This window comes from Aythya ferina (genome assembly GCF_964211825.1).
Source record: "Aythya ferina genome assembly, chromosome: 1".
Taxonomy (NCBI): Eukaryota; Metazoa; Chordata; class Aves; order Anseriformes; family Anatidae; genus Aythya; species Aythya ferina.
In genome coordinates this window covers 135,218,432-135,227,014 of record NC_140296.1, presented here as the reverse complement: position 1 = coordinate 135,227,014, position 8,583 = coordinate 135,218,432, and positions in this window count along the sequence as shown.

Below are 8,583 nucleotides of genomic sequence, written 5' to 3'. Positions count from 1 at the left end.
GGCAATAGGGAGTGATCCTCGGCATTAAAAAGCTATTTTATTTCAGACGATCACAAATGTATTACATCTTGTGTCTCATGCATGTACAAAAACTAAAAAACTAAAAAAAAAAAAAAAAAAAAAAGAAAAGTCTTTTAGCTTCTTCATACCAAAGCAGCTTCCTCAAGCTCTCCACAATATCCACATACGCACTCCTTAGTGCAGGAAAAACAAAACAAAACAAAAAAACACTAAACTCAAAACACCCTTACAACACCAACTAATGCTGGCAGATATCCAGGAGAAATGGACCTTCTACTTTAATTGAACTCCTGTTTTCTTAACTCACTGATGAGACTGGTGATTAGGCAGCATTTACAGTGTGTCAGTTCTGACAAGGTTAGAAGGAAAAGACAGCTTGGGGGATACTGGTACAGCAGGGAAAAAGTCTATACTTTTTATAGCCAACCAAATACAGTAAGGAAAAAGTCTATACTTTTTATAACCAGCCAAATACAGTTAGATGAACACCATAATGCAAATAATCATATAGAAAATATATATTCAACATATTTACAGTAAAGATTTTTAGGGGGCTTTTAAAAGAATAGAAATAGTAGTGAACTAATCATTAGCATTAGTATTAGCATAGTATTTTTCATCCAGCTTGAAGGAAGACATCCTGTTACGATCAGAACATCCAAGTCCAACCTCATTCTTTGTTCTGAAGATAACTTCTTCAATCTGAGAAAAACTACTTAGAAAAGGAACATGATTAAAAGAAATCACATGTAGAGTACCTGCATGCTTTCATCTTCTGGTGGCATTTACTTCAGATAGCAAAGGACTAGAGAAAGAGAGAAATTAAGGTCTCACTCAACCTCTTATTTTGTTGAAACAGGATGAAATAAAAATAAATAAATAAATAAAAGACCATCACAAAAATGCACAAAAAGGAGAAAAACAACAGCACTTAGTAACAAAATTATGACATTCTGTTTACTTCACTAGTAGGGTGTCATATATTGGCCTGCTTCTGCGACAGCTTACAGACAGTTTACAGAATGTCTACAGTCTGGACTTGCAAGCCACAGGGTTGCATGCTGCACTGTAGCTGCATCAACACTGCCATTGTGGTGCAAGTTCCCAGTGTAGATACTGGAGTATTGGTGTGACTTCCAAAGAAATGTTCTGCCTTGGGAGAAAAAGGGAGGGGGATCAGACATTTCCCCTTTTCCCTTCTGTTGCATTCAGTTTGTCAAAGCATTGTTTCTCTTGCCAAAGGCGTGGAAGCCACTTCCAGTTTTGGGTGGCTGGAAGAAGAAAGGACAAGGAGCTGAGCTTCATTTATATGGAGTGAACAGCAACAGATGGAGAAGCAAGAGACAAATGCATTGTTCCTTCCCTTCCCTTCCCTTCCCTTCCCTTCCCTTCCCTTCCCTTCCCTTCCCTTCCCTTCCCTTCCCTTCCCTTCCCTTCCCTTCCCTTCCCTTCCCTTCCCTTCCCTTCCCTTCCCTTCCCTTCCCTTCCCTTCCCTTCCCTTCCCTTCCCTTCCCTTCCCTTCCCTTCCCTTCCCTTCCCTTCCCTTCCCTTCCCTTCCCTTCCCTTCCCTTCCCTTCCCTTCCCTTCCCTTCCCTTCCCAGATCTTTCTCTGGATTTAACTATCCAGTGATTTTGTAGCTGTCAACTGATAGATGTGCACTCTACCAGTGCCTGCTGGCTAATCCACTTTTGGGCTGTATTAGATTAGTTGAAGAATGATTGAATTAGAATAGTATTCTCAGAATCAGAGAATTTCTAGGTTGGAAGAGACCTCAAGATCATTGAGTCCAACCTCTGACCTAACACTAACAGTCCTCCACGAAACCATATCCCTAAGCTCTACATCTAAATGTCTTTTAAAGACCTCCAGGGATGGTGACTCCACCATTTCCCTGGGCAGCCCGTTCCAATGTCTAACAACCCTTTCAGTAAAGAAGTTCTTCCTAACATCCGACCTAAAACTCCCCTGGCGCAACTTTAGCCCGTTCCCCCTCGTCCTGTCACCAGGCACATGGGAGAACAGACCAACCCCCAACTCGCTACAGCCTCATTTAAGGTACCTGTAGAGAGCTATAAGGTCACCCCTGAGCCTCCTCTTCTCCAGGCTGAACAAGCCCAGCTCCCTCAGCCGCTCCTCATAAGACTTGTTCTCCAGACCCCTCACCAGCTTCGTCGCCCTTCTTGGACTCACTCAAGCACCTCAATGTCCTTCTTGTAGCGAGGGGCCCAAAACTGAACACAGTACTCGAGGTGCGGCCTCACCAGAGCCGAGTACAGGGGGACGATCACCTCCCTAGCCCTGCTGGCCACACTGCTTCTTATACAAGCCAGGATGATGTTGGCCTTCTTGGCCACCTGGGCACACTGCTGGCTCATATTCAGCCGACTATCAACCAATACTCCCAGGTCCTTCTCCACTAGGCAGCTTTCCAACCATTCCTCTCCCAGCCTGTAGCTCTGCTTGGGGTTATTGCGCCCCAGGTGCAGGACCCGGCACTTGGCCTTGTTGAACTTCATACAGTTGGCCTCAGCCCATCGGTGCAGCCTATCCAGATCCTCCTGCAGAGCCTTCCTACCCTCGAGCAGATCGACACACGCACCTAACTTGGTGTCATCTGCGAACTTACTGAGGGTGCACTCAATGCCCTCATTCAGATCATTGATGAAGATATTAAAGAGGACCGGCCCCAGTACTGAGCCCTGGGGAATGTCACTAGTAACCGGCCTCCAACTGGATTTGACTCCATTTACCACAACTCTTTGGGCCCGGCTATCCAGCCAGTTTCTAACCCAACGAAGCGTGCGCCAGTCCAAGCCATGAGCAGCCAGTTTCTTGAGGAGAATGCTGTGGGAGACGGTGTCAAAAGCCTTGCTGAAGTCAAGGTAGACCACATCCACAGCCTTTCCCTCATCCACCAAGCGCGTCACTTTGTCACAGAAGGAGATCAGGTTCATCAAGCAGGACTTGCCTTTCATAAACCCATGCTGACTGGGCCTGATCGCCTGCTTGCCCTGCAAGTGTTGCGTGATAACTCTCAAGATAATCTGCTCCATGAGCTTCCCTGGCACTGAGGTCAAACTGACAGGCCTGTAGTTCCCCTGGTCTGCCCTCCGGCCCTTCTTGTAGATGGGCGCCATGTTTGCTAGCCGCCCGTTGACTGGGACCTCCCCCGATAGCCAGGACTGTTGATAAATGAAGGTAAGTGCCTGGCCAGCTCCTCTGCCAGTTCTCTCAGTACCCTCGGGTGGATCCCATCCGGCCCCATTGACTTGCGTACATCCAAGTGCTGTAGCAGGTTGCCAACCATTTCTTCATGGATAGTGAGGGCCACATTCTGCTCCCCATCCCCTTCTGCCAGCTCAGGGTACTGGGTATCCAGAGAACAACTGGTATTGCCACTAAAGACTGAGGCAAAGAAGGCATTAAGCACCTCCGCCTTTTCCTCATCTTTTGTAACAAGGTTTCCCCCCGCATCCAGTAAAGGATGGCGATTCTCCTTAGTCCTCCGTTTAGTGTTGATGTATTTGTAAAAAGATTTTTTGTTGTCTTTAACGGCAGTAGCCAGATTGAGCTCCAGATGAGCTTTGACCTTTCTAATTTTGTCCCTGCACAGCCTCGTAACATCCTTATAGTCCTCCTCAGTGGCCCGCCTTTTTTTCCAAAGATTATAAACCCTCTTTTTTCTCCTAAGCTCAAGCTGCAACTCTCTGTTGAGCCAGGCTGGTCAACTTCCACGCCGCAACATAGAACAATAAATTCTGCTGCAACATAGAACAATAGGGGGAGAATGAGGAAGTCTATGGAAAAGAAGTAGTATTGGTATCAACAGAAGAAACTGTGTTTCAATTTCTAAGGGGAAAATCTGAGTTTCAGTTATATTAGTGCAGCATCACAGTTTTAAGAGATACATAAAGAGTTGGACTTGTTCTCAAAAGACTCAAAATTACATAAAATAAAAGAGGAGAGACAGAAAAAAAAATAGCAAAACAAATAATAGGATATGTGGTCTTGTGGTTTGGTAGGATTCCAAATAAAGTATATTAAATTTGTTTTGTGTGGTCAGTAGCGTATTGTAAACCCAGATGCAGAACATGCAGAATGGTAAAACAATAACAATTGAAGAAAAATAAATGGAAAGTGGTAGACCTATCAAAAGAAATACAAGAAGGCTCCTTTAAATGAGTGCTTGAGGTTTTACATATCTGTTTTATATAGCTGGAGATTTGTCTTATGTATACCATGAGAATTGCATTTGTATGTGTTATTTTTCAATGAATCATGCTCAAATAAAAATAGAATGCTGCATAGACCAGAGTGTTTTTGGTACTGTGTATCCATGCTCTTACCTCTTACCACTGAGTAATGGTTTACTAATAATGCAATGATTTGTAGTTGGGTAAAATGAAGGACTCTCTGTGTATCTTAAAGTTCAAGGAAACTTGTTTAGTGTATAGGGGGTTTGTTTGTTTGTTTTTAATATTTTGTGCTCAGTGCAACAAATACTTTGTCATTTGGCAGAAGTGTGAAAATTATTACTGTATCAACAGTAAGCCTTTATCATCCTAAATTTTTGTTCTTAGATCTATCTACATACTGGTATTGCTGTTATCTTGGTTGAATTGATTCTGACCCATTCTACTCTTCCCTTTTCTCTGAGTAAACGAAAAAAAAGGAAAGTATTTTTTTCATACATAATTTTTGCATATTGAGAAGTAATAGTATAGTGTATTTGGAAAACTCAGTGCTTTTAGGAAAGACAGGTAAATCGTTATTTTAGTATGCAATGTTTACAAAGGGAGCAGAAATGGCCACTGAAAGCAGAGGCCACAAAATGCCCCCAAAAAGGCAATAGTGTTTCAGGAGATACCAGTATATCTCACAAAATTCACATGGCATCTTCAACTGAATAAGCCTGACCTCTTTACTAGTTTCTGTCTCTAGGAAGAAATGGTATTTTTTCCCCATTTCACCCATACCAGTAATCAAACAGGTAAATAAAGAAGGTCAGTATGTGAGAATACTATGAGCAGTATTCCCTATAAAGAGCAACAACTGCTGCAGTCACTAGTATGTAGGGATGACTTCATCCTTAGATGAAATGCCTTCATTACAAATTGTCTTAGACTGGACATCTATTCAAGAAAGCATTAGTAATATTGTCAGTAATCACATCAAAACATCCCTGTTGCTCTTTGCAAGCCATAAAGACAAAGGTCTAGCTCACAGTTTTGGAATTTCCTATTCAGCAAAGCTGGTGCAAACATCCAAAGATGGTCTGTTTGTGTCCTTTGGCTTGATTATTGCTTCTTTTGTGTAAACCCAATCTGTGGGGATCCATTTAGATTTTTCATTGCTAATAATATCACCACTGTCTTTCATAGCACTATCTATGAGTAAACAGCAAAGCAAGTAAAGATGGAACTAACATGGATATCCCTATTTCCTAGCTGGGAAAGGAGGCACAGTGATGGAAATGACTCACACAAAGTCATTCGGTAGGCCAGTAATTCAGTGAAGACTAGCACTAGGCATGTCAAATTCAGTATAGTCAAATTCAATTAGCATCATGAAAAAAGACATAAACAGAGATTAGCTGAGGTGACATGCGACAAAGAATTAAGAGCTAGAAGGTGTCCACTTGCCAGTTGTTTGATTTCAATGGGTAAAGGTTGTATTATTTCAAAACATTATCAGCAGAATGCCTTGATGGACAGTGTTTTGTGCTTAAAACAGCTGGAACTGAGTTGGTCTATCAGCAAAAAAAAAAAAAAAAAAACGACCAAAAAAAAACAACCTCTCTCCTCTCCTCTCCTCTCCTCTCCTCTCCTCTCCTCTCCTCTCCTCTCCTCTCCTCTCCTCTCCTCTCCTCTCCTCTCCTCTCCTCTCCTCTCCTCTCCTCTCCTCTCCTCTCCTCTCCTCTCCTCTCCTCTCCTCTCCTCTCCTCTCCTCTCCTCTCCTCTCCTCTCCTCTCCTCTCCTCTCCTCTCCTCTCCTCTCCTCTCCTCTCCTCTCCTCTCCTCTCTCTTTTTTCTTTTCTTTTAATTTAGCTGTTGAGTTACAAATAGATTCTTAGAAATACCAAAGAAATGCCTTATCTCCTGTACATTTTAACACAGTGTTTCATTTTACCAATGCTCCTCTTTCATTTGGTTCCAAAATCTTTCTTTCCTTCATTCCTATTCACAACTAACACTCTTTTCATTGTTGGATCACTCTTTTCTGCATATCCGTTTTTCTCCTCTTCACTGTTCTTTTCCCATTTTTTTCTGAAAATTAGCTTACTTTTTCTGTTCTTAGGGTTTTTTGTTTTGTTTTGTTTCATTATCATTTTTAAATATGTAAGTAGCTATATCAGCCACCCTTAAAGTCCTTTGAATACTTATTGTCCTGCATCAAATTCTTCCAAAGGATATATTTATGCTGCATATAGAAAACAGATTGCTGTGCATTATGATACCAAAAAGTAAGACTTACTAACAATGCAGTCTTTGCAAGAGCTGACACAATGTAGATCTAAGGAATAACAATTAAGATTTGGCTTCCATGTTACAAAGGAAAAGTACCCATACAAGCATAGAGAAATTTAAAAGAAACTTACAGAAAATTGCACTTTTTTTTTTTTTTTTTTTTTAAATTGCTAGAAGTAAATGGACACATGGACACCTGCAGCTACCAGCCAAATGAGGATTCCTCCTGCCTACCCCCTCCCTACCCCTGTTCCCTTACCTCTATGCCTCATTGAATGTAAGAGGCATTGTCCGTACACAGTGGAACATTACCTTTAGAATCGAACCAATTTATGACTTTCTAAAAGAAGAAAAAAAGAGTGAAGAAAAAAAAAATAATGAAAGATTTAGCAAATAGATTGTATTTGGTAAAAGAAATAAGTTCTCAGTTTATGGTTCATAGCAAGTCAGTAGACAATAGCATAACAATAAATTGTAGTACGAACTATCCGTATTACACCAATTAAAGAGCAGAAGACAAAACACTGTATTAGTTCTGCCATGCATACAGACAAAAAAGACTGCAATGATCTTGTGAATAAAGCTTTACATTACTTTAGAGGGACTAATTTACTGAGCCTAAAACTCCCCTTCATCTGAAGGCCTGTGGTGGTTTTACTCAGGTGGGCAGCCGAGCTCCACCACAACCGCTCTCTCACTCCCCCGCTCCTCAAAGAGGAAGGGGGAGAAAATACAACACAGAGAACTCGAGGTTTGAGATGAGAAAGGTTTAATTAAAGTGAAAGGGAATGGGGAGGAAAAACAGAAACAAAAGAAACAATCAGTCCGCGCGGAAGCACAGAGAGAGAAAAAATTATTCTCTACTTCCCATCAGCGAGCGGTGTTCGGCCACGTCCTGGGAAGCAGGGCCTCAAACGTGTAGTGGTTGTTCAGGAGGAACAGCCCCCTCCCCCACGAGAGCCCCCCCTTTTATTGCTGAGTGTGACATCAGGTGTTATGGAATATCCCTTTGGTTGGTTTAGGTCAGCTGCCCCGGCAATGTCCCCTCCCCATCACTTGCCCACCCCCAGCCTGCTGGCTCTTGGGGGCTTGGAAGGAGTCCTGATGCTGTGCCAGCACTACACAGCTATAGACACAACACTGGAGTGATATCAGTGCTGTTCCAGCTACGAGTGCAGAGCACAGCACTGTGCGGGCTGCTGCAGGGAAAAGGTGACTCCAGCTCAGACGGACCCAACACAAGGCCCAGCAGAAAAAAATGCAAAGGGGTGAAGAGTGTCCTACAGGGTGGTACTAGACTTCAGGGCTCTACTCTGGATCTGGAATTATGGTGGGGACTAATCATTTCAGCTTGGGAATCAGCAGCTCTGTGTTTTGATGCCAACACGATGATTCTGTGTTGGGGAGGAGGAGGATGTCTAATCCAGAGGATAATGTCCCACCATTTTCTGCTAGCACAGGCAGCATTCTTAATATGTACGTAATGATGTTGCATTAAGGTCACAAAGCTAGTTTCCAATTGCTAACCCTTGTTGGAACATACAGAAAAAAAAGCTGTGTGCAACCAAAAAGGAGTGAAAGAATTTCATTTACACTATGGTGTGAAACCAATCCATCCTACAGAAACAGTTTATGCTTTCTCCAAAGATCCCACAATTTCTCACTCTTTTGGAGGCATGGGTACAGATGCACATTACAAACACAGTGGCACCCATACTGCCCATCTTCTGTTGGAAAATCAGAAAGATGCATTGTTTCTAGAAGCTGAAGAGAATCGAAGAGTGTACTAAGGCAGAGTCACGTAGAGAGGTGTCTGCTAGAGTTACTAAATTAGTGGTTTCTGCTCAGTGCTTTAAAGGTTTTGCTGCCGTGGGTGGAATCATAGGACCCCATTCTGAGGGCAAGTCTCCACAACAAATATATGTTTCCCTGAGTACTGGCAGCTCACTGTATTACAGGATTTATTTTGTGTGCCTCCCTAGGTAATCTGTCCTCATGCTTTGCAGCTTTCAGGGCATACTCTGTTTGAGGGGGAGAGGCAGGGGCTATGATGGCTACACCATGAATTTGAATAATGCAGAAGTTCAGATGTCAT